Source organism: Crinia signifera, chromosome 3 (genome assembly GCF_055691185.1).
Source record: "Crinia signifera chromosome 3, ASM5569118v1, whole genome shotgun sequence".
Classification (NCBI taxonomy): Eukaryota; Metazoa; Chordata; class Amphibia; order Anura; family Myobatrachidae; genus Crinia; species Crinia signifera.
Window position 1 is genome coordinate 198484664 of NC_139219.1, and position 26161 is coordinate 198510824.

At 43.1% G+C, this 26161-nt stretch overlaps 1 long non-coding RNA gene across 1 annotated transcript; it reads left to right on the forward strand.

The window, feature by feature from the left end:
- The first annotated feature begins 647 nt into the window (after window positions 1-647).
- On the forward strand, window positions 648-24874 carry LOC146064114 (uncharacterized). Its single transcript, XR_014471749.1, has 3 exons — window positions 648-1037; window positions 7227-8560; window positions 23352-24874. It is a non-coding gene; the product is annotated as an uncharacterized LOC146064114 (long non-coding RNA).
- The last annotated feature ends 1287 nt before the right edge of the window (window positions 24875-26161 follow it).

Below are 26161 nucleotides of genomic sequence, written 5' to 3' on the forward strand. Positions count from 1 at the left end.
CTGGGTTACAGGGATCGGATTAGCTGTGCACAAGCAGGGAGCAGGGGCCTCACATACAGAACGACTGTGGATGTAATAAATTAGGAAAAATGAAAGGGCTACAGCCTTCGGGGTGGGACGTGTTACAGAAGGTCGCTCGGATTCTCAGTGCCGGTCCTACATTGCTCGGGGTCTAATTAATGTTTCACTTTCTTTGACCTTCGGTTTAGGTAATGTACGCGCTGCATTATGCAGAGAGTGGCTGCAGGCTGGGGGCCGGGCTGTACGATGTCCCGCACTGACAGCAGGCAGCAGCAGCAGCCACACCTCCGCAACTTCCCCAAGAACAACTAGTGTTCTCCTCTCTCATCATCAGTACTAGGACAAAGCTTGGGAACTCTCCTCCCCCCGTGTGCGAGCATTGGTACCGCCCAGACCGCTTACTGGCTCCCTACGTCTTGAGGACCGGCCTATGTTGGGGGGGTGTGTATTACCGGAGTTCATTGACAGCGGTACAGCAAGGGGACATGGGGTCACATCACATGGCGGCGCTGTACGGGCGGTGCGGAGCGGAGCCGGGGACCCTGCGCTATAGTGCTGCTGCTGAGAGAAGAACGTTCCGGAGAGGTCGCCGTATCCTTTACTACTGTACGTGTCCTGCGTGCCTGCCCCCGCCTGGCACAGTGACCCCCGTGCGGCGGACCCGGGCTGCTGCTGTCGGGGCAGGACACGGGTGTGTGCGTGCACTGCAGGAGGAGATCGGGCTCGCAGTGTGCGGGTGTCACCCCAGCCTGAGCTGCCGCTGGTTGCTGTGGAGGGGGCGTGTCGCGCCTGCTGCTGCCACCAGCTGTGTGTGACAGAGCTGTGCCCGGCGGAGGGAGGGCTGCACAGGGAGGGAGGGGGGAGCGCTCGGGCTCTAGCAGGGAACATGGCGAGAGAGGCATAGAGCGAGTCCCACAGGAAGCTGCTTCTCCTGCTGACCACGGTGACCCCCCGAGCGCTGCCCAGCTCGCTGAGCCATGGCATGCTACCCTGCCTATGCCCACACCGGGCTGCTGGTAAGTGACCTTCCCCCGCCTGCTACCGGGCACCACTGCAGCCGGGGCTGGGAACTTGCTGAGAACTTTCTCCCTTGCTGCAACTTCTGGCGGGCCGGAAATCTCGTCTCCAAGTTATTGTTAAGACGGCGGCGGGATGTGTCCGGGGAGCCGCAGGGGGCGGGCGGAGCTGTCACTGGGGCTCAGCCAGCTCAAGGGCACAGCAGAGGGGAAGCATTGTCTCCTGTATCCCGGTGCCGGGCTAGCCAGCGCTGTGTATCACAGCTCGTCTCCGGGACAACCAGCGCCGGGAGTAATCCCCCTCCCACGGTGTCTTGTGACACACATACCGTGCAGCGCCCCCATCCGGCTGCTCCCTTCCGTGCACTAATCGCAGCTGCAGCAGCCCGGCCTCCCCTCTCATCCTCCTGCTGCTGCTGGGCAACCCTGGCTGTATTAACAAGAGAAGCGTCTGTAATAATTGCGTCTCTCCATGCTGATGTACTGTACTTGTAGCGCACGGTAGCCATGTGCGGCAGACACAGCTCCTGTTAGGTGTCAAACTTCATGCAACTTTTAGTTTGTTTTGAAATGACTAGAACTATATTCTCGAAGAGAAGTAAAATTATGAGAGATAAAGTACCAGCCAATCAGCTTGTGCCTTACATTTTACAGCCTGAAAAAAGAACAGGAGTTGAATGGTACACACACACACCTTTTTATGTGCATCCACATAAGATACTAGCTATCGTTAGAACTGAACTCTGACATTTACAGTATACTGCTTTAAAGGTGTATGTGATTTCAGGTCTAGCTTACATTTCTATTGATAAGCACATGGTATCATTCCTCATCACTGTAGCAGCATGCCATAAAGAGGTGTTGATAATTGCCATTTCCCTTATGTGTTTCCTAAGGTTGTCTTTTAATGTATAAGTTTTCAGTGTTTCCACTCCATGTGACTACCATGGTTACCACAGTCATATATAGCACAATGTATATTGGATATATGACCTTATTACTTCAAGGTCAGTCGCTGTCTAATAGAGTTTAATATTACACATGGAAGTCAATAGTTCTGAGTTAATTTTAAAATGTTTTGCAATTCAATGATCATTCTATAATATGCCAAATCTTTAAAATGATGGCCTTGTTCTACAAAAATTTCACCTTTCTAAGATGTGTTCTGAGAAATTTAGGGTAGGAGATTTCCTGTGTATGGGTCATAGGGTCGACACAAGCTTTTCGTCGACATTGGGATGGGTGACAGTCCAAAAGGTCTACATGAGTTTTTTGTTGAGAATTAAAATGTAGCCTTTTGACTGTCAACTTCCCATTGTTGACCTAATGCTTGTTTCGAACTTCCGACCCTGTGGACCTTAGCCATATCGACCTCTTTCATGTCTTGATCTAACCCGTTTCCCACAGTGTAGATCTCCTATACACACTGAGAGATTTGCACAAGAGATTTGTGCTCACCCAGTTAGTATAGGAGATTTACGTTAAGCAAAAAATTTTTTTTTTTAAATAATAGGTAGATATTACAGGATGGTACGTAGATCTCTTCTTTAAAATATTTGCAGTCTTTTGCTAAGTGACCTGACTAGATCTATACTGCATGCTTGATTTTATCTAGACCAGCGATAGCGATGCGTGGGCTTGCGCATCACTATTGGGCATACAGGCTGAGCAATTTGTGCTTCATTTCTAATCGATTTAGCCTAATTGGTTATAAATTAAGCAGGAATCTCCCTGTGTGTGTATGGCCCGTTACTGGTCCGAAATCTGCTGGCATTGATCCTGATTCATGCATGTGTCTGATCATGAGTGCCCCCAACAGTTCATGTTTTCCAGGTCACCTGGCAGGTGCACAGGTGCACTCCTTACTCACTGACACATTTTAAAAGATCCACTAATTATTGAATTAGTGAACTGTTGGGGGGTACTTGTGAATCGAGGTTGGGAACCACTAATCTAATCCATGGGTTATAGCAAAACTACATAGGTACATGCTGGTAGACCATGTAGGCAGATAGATGAATACCGAATGCACAATCCAATACAGCTAACATGTAAAATGTTACTTTTGTTCATTTTGGTATGCCAATTCTAACTAAGATGAATATCTTGCTTGGCTAAGTGTCTTTTTCCATAGCCAGAATTAGAACATTTTGGAGCATGCTCTTCAGAATATTGTTCAAAGCACTATGCATGAAAAATACTTAATTTATGAATGGTAGTTACAGAGAGAATTAGATTTGGGTGGGGTTTTACTTCAAAGTGAGTTCTATATTGCAGTGTAAAAATAAAGCAGCCAGTATTAACCCTGCACAGAAACAAAATAACTCAACTCTCTGCACATTTTACATCTGCCCCCCTGCAGTGCACATGGTTTTGTCCATCTAAGAAGGATTTTGTCAGAGTGAACTAGAATAACCCCCTTAGTGCAGTTTTGGAGCAGATTTCTCACACCATGAATCATAATGCTATATCGTGTGAGAAATCTGCTCCAGAAATACTGCACCACAAGGGTCAAGTGCCCTAGTTATCTCAAGGGTATACGGTCTATGTAGAGAGTCAATAGGTTGACATGCACAATGTTAATATGGCAATGGTCAACACAAGCAAAAGGTCAACATGCATTTCTTGGGAACATTTTTTGGACTTCTTCATACCATCCACATAGGGCGGTATTCAATGAGCCAGAATCGCCAAGTTTTATGGCGATTCTGTGTTTTTATCGTGTCTGACGGTGATTTTTGGAGCCCCAAATGCGAATCACCGTATTCAATGAGCTGAAATCGCCGATGACTACCGGTGAATGAAGCAGCAATCGCCAAATGTTATTCTCTCCAAATCGCCGTTTTTGGTCTATAGGATTTTACATGGGGAATCGACGGTAGTTGAGGGGAATCGCCAAAAGTGTATTCAATGAGAAGTTGGCGATTCCTTTTTCTTCTTTCATATCGCCGTTCCTCACCGAGTGTCCCTCGTCATTTTTTTCTGGTGAACTTTTATAGGAACATGTGAAATAATTGGTTTGAAGTGTTCTATTTAACTATGCAAGTCTAATGTATTATTATTTGCTGCCCTTGTGTGATGTCATGGTCGTAGAAGTGCTATACAAATATATATTTAATTTTTTCAGGCATTTTTTTTTTCTCCCACAAAGCACTGTTCTTACCCATGGTGCACCTCACTTACCCATGATTCTCCTCCCCACCTCACTCCTTCGTTTGCCCGTAGAGCAGAATACCCAGCGTTTGCCGTATGCTGTATGGGAAGCGTTTGTACAGGGTAATTTGCTTTTTTCTGGCATTTCTCTGCATTTTTTTAAACAACTGACTACATTAATGCGGCTGTATAGGGAAACGCCGGTATGGCTGAGAATCGCCGTTAGGGCCGGCGATTCTCAGCCACGTTGAATAGGGTTACTTGGCGACTCCCCACGAATCCCCATGCATGGCGATTCACAGCTAAAAACCGGCGATTGGCAGGCGAATGTTAAATCTGGATCACTGTGACCAGCGATTCTGGCTCATTGAATACCGCCCACAGACTCTGATTGGGAATGTGCAAAGCACGCAGTAGCGAGGCACCTGGCCCAGTGCAGTGCGGGCAAAGTGAGCCTTTCAAGAGTATGAGCTGCACTAATGCACATGCTGAAATGTACAACTACAACCTGACACCAAAAAAAAAGTAAAAACTTATGTCCTTTTCAAGTGTCAACCATTTTTATGTCAACATTTTGCTTGTGTTGACCTGCTGTTTATGTCCACCTTGTGCATGGCAATGATTTGTTGACCTATTGACTGTCTACCTAGACAATGTCTACCATTTTAGACCGTAACCAGGTAATATTTGAGCAATATTCCCTGAAAACACTCATTTTCAGAGGATACTCACCAATATTAAGCATCCCCAAATGTACCACATCATATATCTTTATTTATGCTGCTGTTGCTCTCATATGAGCTGCAGTCCCCATAGTTTTCTATGTTCTTGGGGAGATGCTATGCTGTCAAATTTACCAAACCAATGCAAAGCATTCCAGAGTTTGACACGCAGTTAACTCTGTCTGAAGATGGCGTTATCCTGTTGAAGCCTATGGGCTACGGTTCGCAAAATTAACAGGAAAAGTTTCATCCAGAACCTTTCACAGCAGTGGCCACCACAAATGCATGGCCAGTAGCCCGTGCATGTACAGGAGACCAAATAGAGGAGTAATGAGACCTCTGATGTGGTTACAGAATTCCAAACACGTCACAGGTGTAGGTTTCTTGTAGATCCCTGCAAGTTGAATGATTTGCGTGGTATTTATTTTATTATTTCCACACACAGGGCCAGATGTATCAAGCTTTAAAAGTGATAAATGAAAAACAACCAGCCAATCAGCTCCTACCTGTTATTTTTCAAACCCAACCTGTAACATGACAGGTAGGAGCTGATTGGCTGGCTGTTTATCACTCTCCATTGTATCACTTTTTGAAGCTTGATACATCTGTCCCATTGCATTAATAAAGTACAATTATCGGGTCTAAATCCCTATAATTGACCAATAGACCCCAGGGGTGACATTTAATAGAATGCGATTTTTAGTCATTTTCAAATTCGCCCTGGGACGCCGGTGACAGCACTGGACGGGTGAAGCCTGGGGGGGGGGGACCCCTTTTTTTTGGGGGGGGGGGGGTGTCCCCACTCTTCCAGGTACCCCGTCCAAGGCTGACCAGCCACGGTGCTCATGTTTTGGCCGGGGGAACTTATGTAAAAATTGTCCCCCGGCTGTGGCATGACACCGCTGTTGGAGCTTGGTGCGGGTTTCAAAATATGGAGGCCCCCAGAATTTTTGTCCCCTGTATTTTTGGAACCAGGACCGGTCCAAGAGTCTGGTGCTGGTTTCAGAAATATGGGGGACCCCTATGCTTTGTGTCTCCCGTATTTTTGAAACCAGGCCCGGCTGAATGAGCCCGGGGCTGGTTATGCTCAGGAGGGGGGCCCCACTCCATTTAAAAAAAAAAAACACTGTTATGCTGGGTACACACCAGGACGACTAGGGCCCGATCAGCACAATCTAGATCCGATTCCGATCAATTGGATGCAGATTGTGTGCTGATTGGGCCCTTTTCTGAGCTGGTGTGGAGCGATTCCGATCCGATGCGCGGTCCCGCGGGTCGGTCGGTCGTTATTGAGATCCTACCTGCTGCAGGTAGGATCTCAATGACGACCATACAACCGGGTGCGGGTCGCCATCGGATCGGACCCGCTCACGGTGCACATCGTGAGCGGGTCGTGCCCTCCCGCGTCATCGTGAGCGGGTCGGACGAGACACTGACGACCCGCTCACGATGTGCATCGTGAGCAGGTCGTCCTGGTGTGTACCCTACATTACACATTTTTTTTACACAGGACCATGCACAGATCTCAATGATCTGTGCAAGGTTCTGGCCTATTCACCTGTCAGAACCTGGTCTGCATGTGTGGTGATTCGCATCTCATTAAATATGCGAATTGTATATTTTTCAATGGGAAAACATCTGGATGCGGGTTTCGGCACAACTAAAAATCGCACTTTCATCGCATCATTAAATATGCAAATTCGGGAAAAGGTGCGATTCTGACTTTTTTTGCCTGAAAATTGCAAAAATCACATTTTCAATATCTCATTAAATGTGACCCCAGGTGTTCAAAACGTTACTGCTTTTAAAACGTATTTTTCTATTTTTCTAGATTCATTCCTTTTAGTCAGTATATTTCAATAAACTGATCTGTGTCTGTTCTTGGTCATTTCAGTAAATGTAGCTGTGCAAAAATATAAGCCCTCTTTGCAGAACAATTTGTACCCTCATATTTCATGGAAACTGAACTCATGCTCAACTTCTTCGTGTAACTTTGTACAATGCCATTTAGTAGGTCATCTATTTTTATATATATATATTTTTTTTATTGTCTATTTCTTTCCTATGGGATAAAACCACTTTCCTCATGCATTTATATCTGGCTTGGTGCCGTGTTTATATCTTGCTTGGGTTAAACAATATAGTTTAGCGACTATCCTCATACATTGCTGTGATTAAATAGATTTAAAAATTGCAACTTGGTTACAGTTTTTCAGATTAAATCTTGCTTTGACCTTTTTCTCTAAAGAAAATCCAGATGTTTGACTGATGACCGGATGTGTTGTGCTAAAATTAGTTTCCTTTCCATCCCTAGTATCCGTCAAAGCTCATGCAGGCAGCTGAAATGAGACTTCAATCAACAGAACCTTTTTTCTCCCTTTCAATTACTATATTACTGAATAAACATTGGCAGTTATATAGAAGAATATCAGGTAAATATCCTGGCACATAGAGAAAATCGGATACATTATTTTACACCTGCCAGAATGTTAAAAAGCTTTTAGACAAATGAAAGGGCAAAAGCCTAAAGCAGAGATAATACACAGTTTATTTTTGTAATGTTTCACTAACTCAATGTAGTATGTATATATGTGCATGTTTGCCTCAGTTGGGCTAGTGCCATATGTCTAAAGCGCTGAATGCAATGGTTTCTTAATAAATGTTTAACTTGGAGCCAATGACTGACTTGCTAGTAAGACTTCACCGTTGAAGATGACCTATTCTTGTGCTATAATCTTCAGTAATTGTGTGTTCCCTGACACCTCTATGACACTATTATTACTATTTTTTTTTTTTTTATCGTTTTATTTCGGAATTGAATGTTACATTAAAGAGCAAAGTCATCATACTTACAATACAATAAAGTTTGAATTAAGACGCAGCACAAATTTTCACAAATGCAAAAGAAAAGAGTGGAATTAATGCATATTTGTAAAACAAATTAATAAAATAAAAAGAATTGTAATGCCGTAAGTATATATCACTGGGAATCCTTGTCTATGTCCAAGACAAAAACTAAAAAGAAATTAAATTATGCTGTTTGTAGAACAAAAGGTACTGAAAAAACCCAGTAGGAAAAAGTCAGGTTCTCCAGCAGCATGCCGCTATTTACACTGTCCCTGACAACCTTGTCTACATTTGGCAATCTCTCCTACGTAATTTTCATTTTTGGTATTGTGTATGTGACGGTCAGTGGTGATGTTATGGCAACATTTGTGACGTCCTTTACTTGTCCTTGAATAACACAGCGTGTAGTGAAGTGGAAATATTGTATTAACTACTTGGGTTATATCAGGACTACATTATGTCCTGTATGCGTTTTTGAAGTTTTCTCATGATTTATTTTGGCTACATGTCAGTGAACGTTGTGATCAAAAGTAATTATTTGACTTGAAATAACTTTTTGTTTTATTAAGTGCACGTATAACACAGCACTTTCCGGATAACTTTTTTTTCTTTACGTCTGTCTCTGTCCCAATGGAAATTGTATATGTAGTAGGGAATATTGGGAATATTGATTGCAATCAAGGAGTATTTTTTTTTTTTTGTCAGAATCCAAGTAACCTACCAGTAGGGTGTGAGAGGAAACCAGAGCAAACTCCTCCAATATCGCTTTGGTGGAAATTGAACCGGTGACAGTGCTGTGAGGTAGTTATGTGTACTGCTGTACCAACCCTGTAATGGCATCCAGATGATAGACAGTCATTAGGTCAACAGGTACAAAATGTATACTGGGCTTAAGGTCTACACGTTTGTTGCTGCTTTGTCCCAGGTTTAGGATCTGCTTTATTTACTAGCCATGTGAGTATCTTTCTCTTTCAATGGTCCTGGTGACACAGCTCAACACTGGGATGTAGGAGGGTCCGAAGGAGCCAGGCACCTATCCTAAAGTTTTAGAGGGTAGGCTCCTCCCCTACTGCATCCCTGGACTCTTCAGTTCGTGTTAGGTGCCCACTGGAGTGGGTGCTATTCTAAAGGGCTGCAGGAGCAGCCGAAGAATTAGAGTAGTTAGGGGATTTTTATTATTTTATTAACTTTTACCCTAGCTAGGTAGGCACAGTGTGAGGATTCTCATAGTGAATCCTCACACTGCTTGCGCAGCAGGAGCTGACAGAAGCGCGTCCTGTCAGCTCACTGTGCACAGGGGAGACACTGTCTGGTCTCCCTGTGCAGCGCTTATAGCCTTTTCTAAAAGGCTGCCTGGGCTCCGGAGTACCCTGAAACCGGCTCCACGTTTAGGTGGGGATCATGGGGGACAGGCGCTCCGTGATGGCGGCGGCCATTTTATGCGGAGCTTACACGCTGAGCTCCTAGATGAGAGGACAGCAGCGTTGTGACAGGCATGTTCCAAGTGATCCCCATTTGAGGGGGAGACACTGGAACTAGGAAATCCTACCTAAGGAGCGGCTTGCTGGGGGTGGTTGGCGCCAAAAGGTCACGGACCCCGCAGCAGCAGGGACCTGTGGTCTCTTCCTTCACTCTGACTTTGGCGCCTTTCAGAACGCTTGCAGCGGAGCTGAGCTGGCTTACTGATCCTGGCAGAGTGACTTGGATTTCCTGGGCATCGCTTCCCCGCAGTTGAAACCTACAGACAGATAAGTGACTGGGTGCATTGCTCTGTATAAACGCTTGTACATTGTTTGCACTGTGTATACTGATAGATATACATTTATCACTTGCATCATGTCTGAGCATCAGGCTGTGGTTTTGGGGGAGGGAGCCCTTAATGCACTGAGCGCGTGCAATGTTTGCACACAAAAATTTGTCCCTGAGCAGATGGCCAAGGGGGGCTTATGTATTACTTGCGCTGATGTGAGACCCATGGGCAGTGATCCCCATAGGGCAGAGCATATGGAACCTGCGTGGGCCAGGGCCCTAGGCAGGTCAGTAAACGCTTTGGTGCAGCTTTTGGACAGGCAGAGTGATGGGCTGGTAGAATCACAGAGACCTATGCCATCATCTCAGCAGTCGTCTGGCTCCTTGCCTCTTACCCAGGCAGATCCTGCACTTATCCAGGTGATGCAGGATACTGCAAAAGGCATTAACAGGTTCAGTGAAATGCTGGACAAAATGGATGATGTGGCAGGGACCCCTAGAAGGTCTTATGCTTTAACTACTGTGGTAGATGAAGAGGAAGGAGAGTATACTGACATCCCCTGGGATCAGGGTGATGATTTGGAAGAGAACTCTGCTGCTGGTATAGAGGATCTCATTGTAGCTGTGAAGCAGGCTTTAAAGCTGACTGTGGAGGATAAGACTCCTGTTAAAGGTGTTTTTAAGCGACAGCGGAAGGAGGCTGTTACTTTTCCTTCAGATGAGGGGTTACAGGAATTGTTAGAAGGGGCTTGGAAAACGCCTGATAAGAGGCTTCAGATGCCAAAACGATTCCTTAATCTGTACCCCATGCCAGAGTCTCACGCGGAGCTCTGGGAAAAGGTCCCAGTTGTGGACGCTTCAGTGGCACGTTTGTCCAAGGCTACTGTATTACCAGTACAAGGCGGTGCAGCTTTTAAAGATTCTGTGGATAAAAAGCTGGAGGGAAACCTCAAGGCTATCTTTGAAGGGGTGGGGTTTACCTTACGACCCCTTATTGCTTCAGCCTGGGTTTCTAAGGCCATGATAGAGTGGGCTGGTGAATTATGCACCATGCTGCAGGCTGACCCGGGTGCATTACTGCTTGCAGAAAAGATTAAGGCAGCAGCAGAATATGCAGTTGAAGCAGAGGAGGAAGCTATTAAAATGGCAACCAGAGTGTCCACAGTCTCCATTAATGCCAGGAGAGTGCTTTGGCTTAAAGCCTGGGAAGCAGACAATGAGTCCAAGAAGGCTCTGGAAACATTAGCCTTCAAAGGAAAGGTACTCTTTGGTACCGAATTAGAGGAGATTATAAAACAGGCCACAGGCGGCAAAAGTACATTCCTGCCGGCCTCCTCAGCAAAGCAGACATCCAGATTTTCTGCTTTTAAGCCGTCCTTTCGGCCCTCCCCTAGAGGTGGTGCGTCCTTTCGAGGACAGTCTTTCAGGGGAAGGTTTCAGCCCTCTAGAGGCAAGACACAAAAGTCAAAATTTGGCTCTTTTCACAAGAAGCCTGCCAATAAAGGAGAGGATAAACCCTCTGCATGACTGTCAGGGGCTTTGCCCGACAGTGACAAAAGTGGGCGGGCGTCTCACACACTTCAGGGACGCTTGGGCTTCTCTAGGCCAGGATGCCTGGGTGCTAGACATCATAACACAGGGTTACAAAATCCTTTTCAGAGGGTCACCTCCGAAGAGGTTCATTCCCACATCCTTACCAAAGGAGGCACGGCTGCGTACAGCTCTTGTGAGAGCAGCGCACTCCCTTTTGGAAAAAGGGGTGGTTACACTAGTCCCCAAGACAGAGTGGAAGAAAGGCTTTTACTCCACGCTGTTCCTGGTGCCCAAACCAGACGGGTCTTTCAGACCAATACTAAATTTGAAGTCTCTAAATGTTCATTTATGGGTAGACCATTTCAAAATGGAGTCTCTACGGTCAGTACTCCTGAGTCTGGACCAGGGAGAATTTTTGGCGTCCATGGATGTCCAGGACGCATATTTGCACGTTCCTATACACCCGGAGCATCAGACCTTGTTGAGGTTTGCCATAGGAGACCTGCATTTACAATTCCGGGCGTTACCCTTTGGGCTAGCAACCGCGCCAAGGGTATTCACAAAGATAATGTCAGTAATGGCGGCGGTGCTGAGGCTCAGGGGAATCACAGTAATACCCTATTTGGACGATCTCCTGTTCAAAGCAGAGTCAGCAGCCATGCTGCAGAGTCACTTGGCAGAGGCCATCAGTTTTTTGCAGGCTCACGGCTGGATTTTAAATTTGCAAAAATCTCAGTTGGTACCGTCACAAAGGCTCCAATTCTTGGGAGTCATACTGGACACCCATCTTCATCGGGTATTCCTCCCGGAGGTAAAGGCCAGGGATCTGGTCACCCTAGTCCAGGAGATTCTCAGGGCTCAGAGCATTTCAGTATGGAGGTGCCTCAAGCTCCTGGGGAAGATGGTGGCGTCATTCGAGACGCTTCAGTTTGCCAGGTTCCACTCTCGGAGGTTCCAATGGAACATTTTGTCAGCCTGGTCAGGAAACACTTTGACCATGAAATCCGAGATGATAGTGCTGTCTTCGGACACCCGAGAATCCTTGAAATGGTGGACAGAAGTAGATTCCCTTCAGTGGGGTCGGTCATTACAGACCTGGGACTGGTTGATAGTAACTACCGACGCCAGTCTCAGGGGCTGGGGGGCAATAGCCCTGGATCTCAGGCTTCAGGGCCTGTGGACGGCAGAGGAATCAGCGTTACCAATCAACATCTTGGAGCTGAGAGCTGTCTGGAAAGTGATTTCCTTGGCGGGAGACAGGTTACAGAACCTCCCTTTGAGGATTCAGACCGACAATGCCACAGCTGTGGCGTATCTGAATCACCAGGGAGGTACACGCAGCAGATTGGCCATGTGGGAGGTATCCAGAATCTTCCTATGGGCGGAACAGAATGTTCCAGCTGTATCGGCTATATTCATCCCAGGAATAGAGAATATAGAAGCCGACTTCCTGAGCAGGGAGGAGCTCAAGGAAGGGGAATGGAGCTTACACCCTCAGGTGTTTCAACAAATCACCTCGATGTGGGGAACTCCGGATGTGGACCTGATGGCATCCAGGATCAACCGTCAAGTGCCCAGGTTCTATGCCAGAACAAGGGATCCACTAGCGGAGGCAGTGGATGCCATGACTATTCACTGGCAGGGAGATCTCCTTTATGCATTCCCACCAGTACCAATGTTACCGAGACTTCTGAAGAAAATACAGGGGCAGAAGGTTCCAGTGATCTTAGTGGCCCCAGATTGGCCAAGGAGATCCTGGTACTCGAGGCTTCAGAGGTTGTCTGTGGACTCATGGCGTCTACCTCTGAGACCAGACCTTCTAAGACAAGGCCCGTTCAATCACCTGGATTCAGATCGATTGATTTTGACGGCCTGGCTATTGAAACCGCCATTTTGAAAAGAAAAGGGTTTTCTGAGGCAGTAGTACAGACGATGATAAAAGCCAGGAAAGCTGTATCTTCGGCAAATTATTATAGAGTCTGGAAGACTTACATTCGATGGTGTGAGAGAAGAAAGGCTCATACATCTCATTTTAAGCTATCAAGAATGATGGAATTTTTACAAGATGGTTTTTCATCGGGCCTAAGCCTTCAGTCACTGAAGGTACAGATTTCGGCCTTGTCCATCTATTTCCAGAAAAAGATAGCCATTTTGCCGGAAATTCAAACCTTTTTACAAGGAGTATCCAGGTTGAAACCTCCATACAAGCAACCAGTAGCACCTTGGGATCTATCACTGGTTTTGGAATGCCTTCAAAAGGCACCTTTTGAACCTTTAAGGTCGGCTGACTTTAAGTTTCTCACGTGGAAGCTAGTGTTTTTGTTAGCAGTAGCATCTGCTAAAAGAGTTTCAGAATTGGGAGCTTTGTCATGTAAATCTCCCTTCTTAATTTTTCATGATGACAGGGCTGTTTTAAGAACAGTGCCTCAGTTTTTACCGAAGGTGGTATCTACCTTCCATTTAAATCAGGAGATAGTTCTACCTGTGTTTCAACCCCCAGAGGGGTCTAAGAAAAGGGACAAGTTGAGAACTTTGGATGTTGTGCGTGCCTTACGCATATATGTGGACAGAGTGAAGAGTGTCAGGAAGACTGACACATTGTTGGTATTGTACGACGTACACAAAATTGGTTGGCCTGCATCTAAGCAGACTATTGCTAGGTGGTTGCGGTCTGTGATAGCCTTTGCATACACCAAAGTGGGTAGACCAGTACCGGCCAAAATAAATGCGCATACCACCAGGTCAGTTGCCACCTCTTGGGCGGTTCGACATGGGGCCACAGCTGAGCAGGTTTGCAGAGCTGCCACTTGGTCATCTGTTCACACATTTGCCAAATTCTATAGATTCCATGAGTTCGCGTCGGAGGACGCATCATTCGGGCGAGCAGTGCTGAGAGCTGCAGACCTGAGCGTACCCTCCCAAAGGACCGGCTCTGGAACGTCCCAGTGTTGAGCTGTGTCACCAGGACCATTGAAAGAGAAAAAGGGATTTTTGTAAGAACTTACCGTTCGAATCCCTTTCTCTGATATGGTCCTGGTGACACAGCGATCCCTCCCTTACGCTCAGTAAGTATGCCAGAAGTTTCATGATGTTCATGTTAAAATGGTTAAAAGTTAACAGTTTTCTGTTATAAAATGTGCATATAATATGTGCAGGCGTTTGTACTGAGTTATGTATTCCAGTGGCTTTGAAAGATTGAACTGAAGAGTCCAGGGATGCAGTAGGGGAGGAGCCTACCCTCTAAAACTTTAGGATAGGTGCCTGGCTCCTTCGGACCCTCCTACATCCCAGTGTTGAGCTGTGTCACCAGGACCATATCAGAGAAAGGGATTCGAACGGTAAGTTCTTACAAAAATCCCTTTATTGGGAATGGTTATCCGTGGAAAGCAAAGTGGAGCAGGCCGCCATGCCTGAAATATGGCAAGTGAAGCGAGCCTGCAATGGTATAAGTTTCTACTGACGGTCAGACAACAGGAACAATACATTTCACTCAAAATTACCAATAAAACCTGTGTCGACCTGAAGCACTGTTGACCCTTTCTACCTGATGTCTGATAGACAATCTATAAGTTTAATAATAGCAAATGTGGCCAAGCATGGACATTGTTAAAATGGGTCTTGTTAGGGTCGAATTTGAAAACCTTCTCTAATGTGTTTTTTTTTTTTTTATATTGTGGTGTTCTGCATAATTTATCTAGGCTTTATACGAGGCATGTCCAAACTGTGGCCCTCCAACTTTTGTGAAACTACACATCCCAACATGCCTTGCCATAGTTTTAGCATTCCCGGCCTAATAGTAAACTGTGGCAAGGCACGATGGGTCTTGTAGTTTCACAACAGCTGGAGGGCTATAGTTTGGACATGCCTTCTTTATACGGTTTGGATTACAATGTATAGTAGTAAAATGTTACTTTTTATGGAATTACTATTTGAGCTAAGATTCTTCTTTCAGTCTTGTAGAATGAATATATAGAAATCATTTGTCATGAAACAAATGATGAAAATGCATGGAAACATACTTAAGCTGTGTACACACTGCAGCGATAAGGGTTGATATCGCTGGGAATATGGTCACTGGTGACCTTATTGCCAGTGATGGGAGTGTGCCGGGTGCGTGCTCCCGTTTTCAGCCCCGTTCTAATCGCTGGTCACATGAGCTTGCTCCTGCGACCAACTGATTACCTCTGCGGCACCGCCGGCAAAGGTTTCTTTTCATCAGCGACCATCTCTGGTCGCTGATAAATGGGGCATTGAGCAAAATATTGTCCGGCAATATATCGCTGGGCTATATATCGCCCCGTGTGTACGCACCTTTACATTTTAAATTTGTTTAGGAGGTGAACCTTCCAGTTTGTGCAGTTTGTCCATGTGTTGGTGATACTAGAGTGCAGTATGTGTTCATTTCAGTTAGGGCAGCTTGTTAATGCTATAGGTTTGCAAGAATGATTGTGTATTTTTATATCCACTAAGATTCTATAAATAAATATAGATTGTTAAGCCTCACTCGGGCCCTTATTCCGATTGAAGCGGTACGGCCCGCATGCGGCCGTACCGCCGATGTTTTCTCTCTGCACATGCGCAGAGGTCACTCTGCGCATGTGCAGGGGAAATCTCCGTTTAAAAAAATTAGACGCCGCAAAGGGGGCGTATAGGGGCGTGAGGGGCTTCAGTCCCTCATTTCCCTATGTATACGCCCCGCGTTTCATGGGCGTTCCCATGCAAACGCGGGGCGTACGCATGGTAATGAGGGCATGACGCCACTCATGGGGGCGGAAAGCTGACGTCGGCGGATGTCAGCTTTCAGCCCCCATACAAGCTACCACACGGACGATTGTCCGTGTGGTCTCAGCTTGCGGGAGCTGCCGCGGCGTGCGGTCCTGCCTTCGATGGTCGTCGACCATCGAATGCAGGGGGCAGCTCCCAGCATGGTGGAGGCGTACGCCTCCACCATTTTCGTGCGGTTCGCCAGCCGTCCGTGTACGGACGGCCGTGGCGAACCGTATGGTGGGCGGGGATTCGTCTGGTGCGGTCGGAGCCGCATATGCGGCTCGACCGCACCAACCAGAATAAGGGCCTCGGGCTGGGACTTCAACTATTCTCTGTAAAGCGCTGCAGAATATGTGTTTCTGCTATATAAATAACTGTTAATAAAGAAATACTAAAATATAAATAGAAACATCACCCATGAAAAAGAAACACTGACCCTTAAATATTTCAAAGGCAGTGCATTTAAAAACCCACTTGGTATGAAGATTAATTAACTAAATGGTCAACAAGTGATCTTTGCATTGCAAGCCGCAAGTATTAGAACCCCCATACCGACACTAACTACATTATTATTTTTATTTCTTTCCCTAAAACATTGTTGGCATTTGACTGACCTTTTGAAAGCTTGTTTTGTTAATCATACTGAAGTGTTAAACCTATGCTTGACTGATCAGGTTTTTTTTTTTTTTTTCCATCCGTGTCCAGAATATCAAATGAGGTGTATAATAGTTTCTTATTGAACAAGAAATTAAGGAAGTTTTTTTTTCTGCCTGAAGCTGTCTTGTTGCAAAATGTTAAATCTGTATAGCTTCCTGTCATTAATTGTTTTCTAGGGTGTGGCTGAAAAAGTAGGGAAGCAATGGAAATACTCAAGTGTACTTAAGCTGGAATTTTGTCCTTCCTCTTTGTTTTTTTAAAAGTGAACAACCTTGAGGTTTTTGAAGGTTATGAGTTGCCCCATAGCAACTGAGCATTTGATTCCAGCTTTTTTTCCCTAGCTTGCTTCTCTTTGCACTTTAACCTCTTCTTCCCCTTTTTTTAATTTAGAAAGTTAGTGTTTTTCCATTGTCGCTCAACTGATAGTTAACTTTCCTTTTTTTTTTTTTTTTAATACAATGATTACCCTGCCAAGTACATTTGTTACCTTAATTACTTACTAAAACCTGTTTTATCAGTTTCTGGGAACTTGAGACCTGCCTACCAACCAACATCACTAAGCAATGAAACTTTCACAAACAATCTGATGGCTGAAGGGTTTTTTTTTAAGTCAAACTATTTAAGTTACACTTTTGGTCTACAGTATACCATATTAGCAGTTTTCTGTGATCTAAGATCACATCCTTTATAAGGCAATGGCTTTGCTGCATGAAAATGTGTGTTGTTGTGTGTTTAACAATCCCACAGCAATACATTTCACTGTGGAAAGATCTTTTGTTTTTAACTGACTATTGAATTTTATGTTAGGTTGTGTAAAACATCTCTTGTCTTGCAGATCGCTGGATATTTTACTAACAACATATAGCTATTATATACTGTTTTGTAAAATAATTGCTTGTGTTTGCTTAGTGCAAATATAACTGTATTGCTTGTTAATGTTTAACCTACACTAGAAAATTTCTCAGATTCTTTGTGTAATGTTTGTCATGTTTATGATACATATGGCAAATATGCAGAAGGTTGAGTTATTTAAAAAATACTTTACATGCTTAACCTTCTATATATCATTTTGAACTCCTTTCTGCATGCCTTTTTTGTGTATTTTGGGGATTTTGTTTTGTTTATGAGAAGCAGCTTTGTAAACACTTTTTTTTTTCTTCTTTTTTTTTTTTACTTGGTTTGTGTCTTCAAAATGCTTTGAATCCACACATTTTTCAAAGTGTCATAAACTACCATGGCAGCAACAGTCACATGAAACAAGGTATTCTGAGTAGAGCGGGCTTGGAATGCCTATTTGAACTGCTGACTCTGAACCATTGTAGGGATCTTCAATTACCTGTGATCACTGATTGGCTTTCTGGGGGCTTTCCAGTTAGCCCCGTAATGCCAGCATTCTCCTGGATTCTGCTTCACGTGCCACAGGCACGCAATACAGAATCTGCAATAGCCATTATTGGAGACCGATAACACATGGGTCTGGCCCTTATCCCAGATCCCATGTGTTTTGCCGCATAATGTGTCACTTAACCGTAAAATTAGGCTTTGCATTTGTAGACAGATATAAGGTTGTTTTTACTGTGCCATAAATCACATTATCGGGATATAACGCATGGTATCTGGGATGAGCTACCACACCTAGTCTGTCAGACTGTGTTCCTTCTGCCTGTTCTGTGCACTGTGACCACACCCTTCTCATTTTCCCCTCTATGGCATCACATGACCTTTTGAGAGTTGTGATTCTGGTAGCTATCATGGAGGTATTGAAAAGGAGATAACAATTTGCTTATTGGTATAGTTAATATAAGGTGGAACTTGGACACAGCCCTCTCCCCAATTAAAAAGAAAAAAACTTAAATCAAACAACTACCTGGAAACAAGAGTCTTGTCCTTCTATTTAGTTCTGATGTATTCAGTCATATGAACACAAGATTAGTAAAGGTTTAAAATATTCAGTGATTCAAAGAGCTTCCCCCAATTTTATATATTGTCCATACAGCCTATGCTGCTAAGCGGTCCGGCTCGTGTACAGCCAGTATATCTGTGGACTGCATATTGGTACATCTGCATGTGTGTACGGGCAATTGACCAACCAACCTGTTCTGCTGCCCGCAAGTACCGCCAACAATGGCATCACACTTAAATGCCTGCCTAGGTATATCTGGCCAGTTGAGCAGCAGATTGGTAAGCGTGTATGCTTACAATACCAGTCACTAGATCAGCCAATGGGATGTTCAGTTGTACACAGCCTTGCAGTCTACATGCTCTACCAAAGTAGGGTTGACTTCATTTTATATATAGTTTTGTTTTACTGTTTGTCTTAGCAGTTGAATAATTGCATATTCTTTTAATTTTGTTAAGTGACACTTATAAAGGAGGATGAGGCATTATGAAGTTTTATAGTGGTGTCTTTCTAAGATGGCTAATTTTAATGTTTTTCTCATAAGCCTATCCACAGTTACAGAAAACAGTAACTGCCACATAATGTAAGAATGGTAAAAACGTTTGTACAATATATATAACAATATATATACTAGAATTTTAATCTGGGATTTGCTATTTATTTAAAAACAATTGCAACTGCATTATTTTCTGAGTGCATTAATCAGAAGCACATTAATAAGATGTTTTGGCCTCCTTTTTCTATTCCCTCAAGGTTTGGATTGAAGCATATTGCCCACAGGTAAAATGGTGAAACAGGATGTGAGTGAAATACTTGTGCAATGATCCATTTCTTTTCATGGTGGTATTTTGGTTAAGTTCCTTACTGCTCAACATGCTGGGAATGAAAATAAAGTTGAAAATCCTCTGTTTCCTAATACTGTGCATTTTCTTCCTGTTGGTTGAGAATAGGTGATCACTGGTGCTATTTCATGACTATACTTTAACATGAAATGTCCACTTTATGCCACCAGATGTAGTTTGCAGTTTCTGATACAAAGATGCACAAACCGTATTTGTGTAAAGCTGGGCACACACTAGACGATAAGCACGATAATTAGATAATGATAGGTCGTTCACATTGTCTACTGTGTATTGTACATATCCTCTATTCCATTGTCCTCCACCATCTGTTCATGCTGCTCAATGTTGACTATACTGTCCACGACTGCATGTTCTGAGGGGGGCTGGGTGATGTCACTGAACAATATTGTTAATGGCTTGTGAAGCTGGCCAGAATTCTACAGATTTATTGTCCAATCTGGCTTGTTGAAACATAAACCTGGTAATGGATGAGCGAATGGTCTTTCTTAAATGGACAACCACTATTAAGAAATTGCCTAGGCCCCCCACCTAATTACCTGAATCCATGAGATTCACCACACTGACAGACCTCACAGCCTGCTGTATCTCCTGGTGTAGGGAGACTCCTTTGGCAAGTATTGTACAGTTCTCGACCCAAACACATCTTGGTCGAAGCTCGGTAGCTTTCGATCCATGACTTTTGTTTATGCCAAAAATCCATTTTGGAATAAATCTTAAAACACCTCATGAATATGCTACACTTGGGCTGTTTATAACTGTTGAATTAATTTTCTACTTTTAACGCTCCCTTTCTGCCAATTCCTTCAGTAACTCTTTCTTTGTTAGAATCTGTTTCAAGCTCCTCACTTTCATCTATAAACCTGTTCTCCTTTCCTCCCCTCCCTACATCTCGAGCTTCCTCTCCATCCACATCATCTACCACCTTCTATGCTTTGTCCATTGATTACTGCCTCACCCTCTGATAACAAATTTTCAGTTTTGCCTCCAGGACTTCTACCCAGCTGTGCCCATTCCTGGAATGCTCTCCTTAGTAAACCCTTAAAGCTCACCAGTCCATTAATGCCTGCAAAGCTACCTCCTAACCCCACCCTTACCATTGTCCTCAGTGTGTCACCCTCTCAGGGTTCTACTTATGCCTCTTCCAATTAATACGTAAGCTTTCATAAGTGTGACCCTCCTTTCTCTTATTTATTTATTTACTCCCCCTCCCCCCATTTCTGCGGTTTTACATCTCTTTATATATCCTCTGCTGTGTCTTCATCCAAATATACACATTTGGTCCAAGGTGTTTTTTTTTTTTTTGAAGCTACAGATGTGTCCACAATCTATCCTTTGTGTGCTACAGGTCTCGTTAGACCTAACTCATTAGCCTGGCACTACTGACTTGCAACATATAGGGCTGATTTTCTAGCGAAAGGAGCCTACAAGTATGCCAACATATCTGTACTTGTATTGTTGTCCTCATTGTGTCTTACGTTACATCATTTTCTACCTGTGTTATGTTTGTCTTTGTTATATGCCATGCTGTAAAGAGATTAATTTTATGATGACCTTTAAATAAATATTTTAGGTCTATATCGATGATTGGACCTAATCAAGGTCAAAAAGCTGAAATTGAGCTGCTGTAAAATCACTGGCCCTGCCCTTTTCTGTGAATCAAATAAACAAAGCAGTACATTTCAAATGATTGAGAACCTGTTAATCAAGCTGTATGCACTGTTAGAGATGTGATCGGATTGCCCACCTTTGATGACATGAATAGTGCCCTAATGCCTGATGATCGTCTTGACGAAGTAAAGACACTGAAAGGTTGATGTTATTATCTGGCCTACTTGTCATCATTATTTTACCTGAGTGTATTCTGTTTTTCTATTTATTTTGTTGAAGCACCTGGCAACATTGTTTTACAGATAAGTGTGAGTGACATTAATAATAATAATAATTATTATTTATTATTATTATTATTATTTTACTTTAGGTGGAAATTTTAACAAATAAATGCATTCTACAAAAAATGCCAAAGTGCAGAATTTTTGTTCTGTTGAAAAAGGTTTTTGCTTTTATGCCAAGTGTACGGAATGTCTGGAATGTAGAGTTGTTCACCTTTGATTCAAGTTTGCTTTGTTCTTACTATGACTTGACCCAAAGACTATGAACAGTAGTTCCTTAGAACACATCAATACATTTGCCAGCATGACATTGTTCAGTGTTTAATTGTATTCTTAATATTTACCAATTAGGAAAATTGTTTTTCTTTTTAGAAATGTGGAATGGTATTTATTTTCTCCTTTCTTTCATATATAATAAATATAGATTTTATTTTTTTTGGTTTTTATACAGTGAGCTACAAACCCTAAAACCATGGGTTATCTTTTACAAGCCCAACAAGGTATTTTCTGTTGACAGTAAGCGGCTGTAAACATCCTCGACTGGAAGCTGTGAAGCAGCTGATGGGCTTTCAGTCGGATGTTTGCAGCTGCCAATTGCCATAGACTTCAATAAGTCTTCGAAGGCCAATATACCAAAAATTTCCTTTTGATGCCAACATATAAAAACACATAGTGGTTCTGCAAAATTACCTTTTGCTTGTATATGACATGTAATTTAAAGTGTTAAGCCAGCAACAAGTCTCTGCATATGTCATGCTTCAAAAACAGACAAAGCATATTCCAAAGATACAAACCACTGTAAAAGTCCACTATAAGATAAATACAATATAAAATATATATATATATATATATCATTGGTTTTTTTATTCTGAATGCCCACTCCTAATGTATAGACCCAAAGCAAAGCCTTAGACGTGACTTTGTCCTTATATTGTGGCTATGTTCAGCCATGTTTGGTATTTAGTACACATCTTGGTGAATATAAAAAATATTTAAATAAAAAATATATAATCTTATACCTGTCATTCCCATGTGCAGTGGTGCCTTGTTGGTATGACACTGCTGCAGCATATACATTTGTAGTTTCTATTGCAATAACTGTATTTTGTTTGGTATAGTTTCTTTTCTACATGTAAAATATATAATGGGCATATACAATTATGTTTCCCTATAGTTTACATAATACTGTATTATCTATCTCTCTCAAAATAAAATGCCATCTACATGTTATATTTAATTTGCACTACATTTGAAGGTTGGCCTTAGATTGTTACACAGTCCTATACCGTTGTCATGTTGCTGAGATGTTGATCAGTAGCTGCAGAATATGATGCTCTCTGAACCCTTTCACAGTGTTGTATGGTGTTACATTACAGTACTGTTGAAGACTGTAGTCCTTTTTGCAGCAGATTTCAGGTTTTAAGGTTAGTATCTTAAACTGTTTGTAAATTAAGAGTTCTCCCTTACTCAATCTAAACCAAATACACTTGTACTTGTGAATGCCTTTTGACATTCCAGGGCCTGATCAAGAGACTCCGTAATCCCTCTTTTGGAGGAGGGGGATTGGATACTCTTCTTTTGCTTGCATAATACATGGATGCAAAATGTAATTTTTAAGGCTTGTTCATTCAAAAAACCTCCTGCATGTAAGTGTTTAATGCTACTCCTCTACCATATTCTACTATGTGACACTACTGGCAGAGCTACAGAATCTCCAGTGTATATGTAGGATGGATAGGAAGGAGATTCTCTGGACCATGTGTTCCAGCAAAATGAAATTAGTCTCTAATAGATAACCTATGTATCATGACACTGTTTCCTGGTACAGTATAACTTGTTCATTTCTGATGTTATCTTTGCTTTGGTTTTGTAACCTGTATAAGATTTTATTAGCCCTTCTCGGAGTTGATTCTAGATAAGATAAAGCCTCTAGAAATAAAAGTTGACACTATAACCTCTCTATTCCTATTAGTAATGCTCCTCCTTTCCAGGCGTGTGTTCTGGCCTGTGGTGGTCATATGTAAAGTGCACTCATGAAGTACTGCAATACCTTTTTTCACATTTATATTTTTGGATTGGCACTTAGGTACAGGAGACTGTTCCTTCAGCTACAAGTGTGTGTTGAGGTGGAACAATGTGTGCTGTGTTAGTCACATCAAAGTCCAATCTCTTTGCCAGGTTTAGTAAATAAACAGAAACTTTTCCAATTTTTGACCATTTTCTCTCCCTTATAGCTTGAATTAGTCAACAGAATAAGAGAACATTTGGGATCCCTGGGTGTCGCTCCAAATTGCTATCTCCTCTTCAGAGATCGGAACCAGGTGCTACATTGGCTCCCAACACAGTATAGGAGTCAGCAATGTTTCCCGGGACAGCCCAGCATCTCCAGGACTCTTTGGATTGACTAAAACAGGTGTCCGGTTGTGAGACCATACACCCTTCCCGAGGAGCCACACCTTTCCCATGAGGCCAACCACCTTTTTAGCTGCTTGCGTCTACAACGTATAGTCTTTCATTCACATCGGGTGTCACAAGGCTTAAGGTGCGTACACACGGGGCAATATGATCGCTGGCAATATATTGCTAGCAATCATATTGCCCCATGTCCCGTTTTCATCTGCGACCAGAGATGGTCGCAGATGAAAATTTAAACACTGCTCGGTGAAGAGGCAGGGGATGTCGCTGGTCGTAGGAGCATGCTCCTCAGACCAGCGACCATTCAGGGGCTGAAAACGGGAGCGCGCACCCGGCGATTTATCGCTGGTGCACACTCCAATCACTGGCAATATGGTCGCTCAGCGACCATATTCCCAGCGATTTCAGCCCCTATTGCCCCCGTGTGTACACAGCATAAGTGATGCCCTTGCTGGTGGATACACACATTTAGTTCCATGCACACAATGCAGGAACAAATAAAGCCACCTTATATTCAGCTCTGCATTAGGGCCAGTGTCTTCTAAAAGAATATACAGGGTAGGTGCAATGGAAAAATAATTGCAAATGGTAATTCTAAGTGGTCATCCCTTGCAGGATTAGTCCACACTGCCACGGTTTCTGTGTTGCATTTCTAAAGGGATATTTATCATGTGTTTATCTTATTTGCGGGGTTATTTCAGCCCCACATGTAATTTGTAAAACAGCATTTACAGAAGATGAATATTGTGACTTTTTATTTGCCCACATTTCTTTTGTTTGAGTGTCCTCTGCAGACATAGACTAGAACAAGCTACGTGTTGAGCTGTGTTTTTCTTTTTTAATTCGACTCCTTTGGAAGACTCCTTTCTAATGAAGGAAATGGGCTAATAGCTGTAAAAGCTCTTATTCCAGATTATTTGCATTCACAAAACCTACATCCTCTGCACAAAGCTGTTTTTGGACGGCTTCCAATGTGGGCTGTGACGTTTATCAGTTGGACAACCAGACTGTTCCCTGTTCAACTCCCCAGTAATCCACAGTGATACATATTTCTACAATTGTTATTCACATATACTTCCATGCATATGCTATATTTGTGTGAGGCTCACTGTTTTTCTTTTGCTCGCTGTTGTAGTGTTTCTCTGTTCCTTCACAAACCCTTTCTGTGAACTCATGCTTTTATTCTTGCATCACTTCTAGCAGACCCCCATTTATATTTATTATTTATTGGTGATATTCTTTTTTTGCATATGTAGTCTTGATTGGAAGGTAATGACGTTCTATACCTATCTATCAAAATCTGACCAAATATTTTGGTGAATAAAGGCTGAATTATATTAAATATATTTATTCCTTTCACCATTGACAAAATATATAATCTTTGCAGTTTGGGTTTGGTGAAATACACATGCATTGAGGTACTGTGAAATATCAAGTATATCTAGAACTTTGTGCTGTAATTCTTGACAAATGTTTGACTTGTTAATCCATTCATAACTCTATATATAATATTATTAGAGTCCTATATAATATTTCTTGAATTCTTGACTGTCTGAAATGCTGTAATTATAGTGGGTCATGCTGAACTGTTTGTTACTTTTTCAAGTTGTATACTGTTTCATCCTAGTAGTATGTTAAGCTACATATGCCATTGCCTAAAGGATTCCTGTCTTGTTAAGTCACATGTCCCTAATGCATCTGTGAGTAAAGCCTTATGGAAGAATGCCACAAGTATTATGCTGCATATTTGTAGATGGGGAATGAAGTTTACACGGCTCTATGGTAACTGAATCTTATTGTAAATATCAGTCTCACATTTGATGTGTTTGACTTTTTTGTTTTGTTAACTGCTCAGTTACTAGGGTTCTTGTCAAAAAAATATCAGTGCTGCGTCCATAGTGACTTGTTTATTTTATAGGATAGTGATTCCACTGCCTTGAAAAACCTGGGGTTTTGCCCAAGAACACAAATCATCTGGGTTTTTGCTCAGTGGAAAAGGGTCCACACCAAAAAAAAAAATCCAACACTTCAAGCTTGCAGGTTAGGACCTGGATTAAGGGGATGTGTAAAAGGGTAACACCGGTTATCTGAGCTGGGGCCGGTTTACAGCATGGTGACTTGGCCAAATCAGGTGTCTGTAACAGCTGTTTCTCGGAATCGATAGATTGCAGCCTCCTCTTATGTTCCAGACCATTCCAATTCTTACCATATGGGGAGGCTGTTATCTCTCTCCCTGGTGACAGCTATGACACCCCAGACACCCTCTGGATGGACACCCCATGCTGCTCCTCTCTGACATTCAGGGAAACCCTGGAGTTTCCGGTGCATTGAGATATTATCTCAATGCCGGCACTACACTCTGAATAGCAACAACCCAGAAATATTCTGGATTGATACCACAGTGCTATCTGGGTAGGTCCTGGATCTGACCTGGATTGTATCCATATTCTAAATCCTGGCTCAGACCCTTTTGGTGCAAAAGGGTTATGTGTACAAAGAATACACATTAAGTTTGATCCCTCATCTCCTGTTCTGTTATACTGTAGCTCTACACTTTTGTGTAGTTTACTTTTTATTCCACTACCGGAGTCATGTAGTGTTTAATGACTAACCAGTGTGTTTGACAAGT